The sequence below is a fragment of the Vigna radiata genome, chromosome 4 (genome assembly GCF_000741045.1).
Source record: "Vigna radiata var. radiata cultivar VC1973A chromosome 4, Vradiata_ver6, whole genome shotgun sequence".
NCBI lineage: Eukaryota > Viridiplantae > Streptophyta > Magnoliopsida > Fabales > Fabaceae > Vigna > Vigna radiata.
In genome coordinates this window covers 5,920,365-5,922,633 of record NC_028354.1, presented here as the reverse complement: position 1 = coordinate 5,922,633, position 2,269 = coordinate 5,920,365, and positions in this window count along the sequence as shown.

The following is a 2,269-nucleotide window of genomic DNA, read 5'->3' as shown; positions in this document are numbered from 1 at the left end:
ATATATATATATATATATATATATATATATATATATATATATATTATAGGCTTTTTTTAATTTATTTTTTTTCTTACAATTGTATCTAAAACGAAAATAAAAATAGTAACAATATTCAAATGTTAACGAAATCTTTAATTTATATGTTATAATAACACAAACATTTATGATTTAGTATATCATCACAATAAAGATTATGAAAAGTGTCTATTAAATAAGAAAACTTAAATAATATTTAAATTTTCGATAAGATATTTTCACAAAATATTTTTGTTTTTCCATATATTTGATGCCGTATTTATTATAAATAATCTGAATATACTAACTCATTTCAGTAATAATTTAATTTTAAATATGACTAACCAAATTCTAGTAAAATATATCACTTTTAAAAATTATATTAATTTGAATAGTATTGTAGAAATATTTAAATTAAAATAATATGAAAACTATATAAGTATATTTAATGTATAACTATTATCTTATTTAAGTTAACAAATTTAGGATTAATAGTAATGTGAATCTAATCTACTCGAAGAATGCACTTTGAAAATGTATAACCAAAATACAGAGTGTTCTCTCATAATTTAATCGTTCTTGATCTTAATGTTCATCTTCATGAAATTTAGCGATTCTTCAAGTTCCGAATTATTCTGATGACTTGTTGGCAAACCCATTATTGATTGTTTATGTTCTTGATTGCACCATCGGGAATTGTAGTACATCAATTCAAGGACAAATTGATCTTTTCAAGCCATGCTTTGTCACAATGGAATAGTTTGAGATTTTTTTTTTTATCTCGGTAAAATAATTTTTATTACGTTTTAACAATACAAATTTGTTTGTACATTTTGTTCAGTCATATTGATAAAATAGCATTTATCGACTAATATTTTATTGATAAATTTTAACAACGAAAAAGTAATTGTTAATAATTGATAAGTCAATAAAACTTATTGGTAATTTAGCATTTTTATCATTGATAGATATTATATTGGTAATTTCACGGTAAAATAGGTATCAAAACTTGCATTTTAGACTTTCACTATTTTGCGGTGAAATTCGTTAATAAATTTATTGATAATGGGTTTTTTTATTTCATTGATAAATCTATCTGTAATTAAAAATTTTAAAAATTTGCAGGCGTATGAGTAGATAATTCAACTTTTTAAAATCAGTTGATAAATTCTTCTAAGATTTATCAATAATTTCAATGGTAAATTCGTTAATAAAATAAATTTATTTTCTATCAAATTGAATGAAATATTTATTACAAATAGAATAAAGATAAGAGAGAAAAAGAAAAAAGAAATAATAGAACAAATAGGAAGAAAAAAAAAGGAGGCGATCACAACAACGATAGAGAAGAACCAAAAGTAATAAACATAATGACGACAACAAATGTGAAAACAATGATAACGATAATAGAGAAGCATGAAAAGAGAGAAAGAAGATTCTAATATTTACTATCAATAAAAAAAAATTGAAGAAGAAGAAGAAGAAGAAGTGACGAAGAGATGTAACATCTCATTTTAATAGTATAATACTACTAAAATAAAACATTACATAGATAATGATAGAACAATTATATAAAATTAAAGTTTCCATAAGAACAATATCTACACTGGTAGAACTATTTGACTTCTCATCTATTTCACCCTTCCTCTAGTTAGAGTGACTTAAAAGAACATCTTCCTAAGTTCACGCCATTTATGTGTTCATCGCAAAAGAGAAAACAACACATAGGCAGACAACACAAAAGCAAGGGTAAGCTAGTGGTAAAACAATTCATCTTAATCAAATAAAATTCCATCATACACTTAGACTCAATCATCTATCATAAACTTGTCATACACTTAGACTCGATCATCCAAATATAGTATGAATGTCAAGTTATAGTGGTTTATGCACTTGTAGTGGTAATATTGCTAGCTCAATCCAAACTATCACATAAGGTTAGTCCTTACAAATGTCTTTGGTCAATATGAAACTCTTAGACTAGGACCTCCTACTACTATCCACAACATAACCATTCATCTCCACTTGAGATTGATATTATTAAGAGTGTCAGGATAAACCCCCAGCTTAACTCCGACCATTCATACTAACAACACTACATGGCACCACCATGTAACCTCTCCACAAGGATCATGAAATTACGTCCATCAATACCATTCACATTATCAACCACTTATTCTTCATCATGATATATCCCACATAATCACATATATATATATATATATATATATATATATATATATATATATAT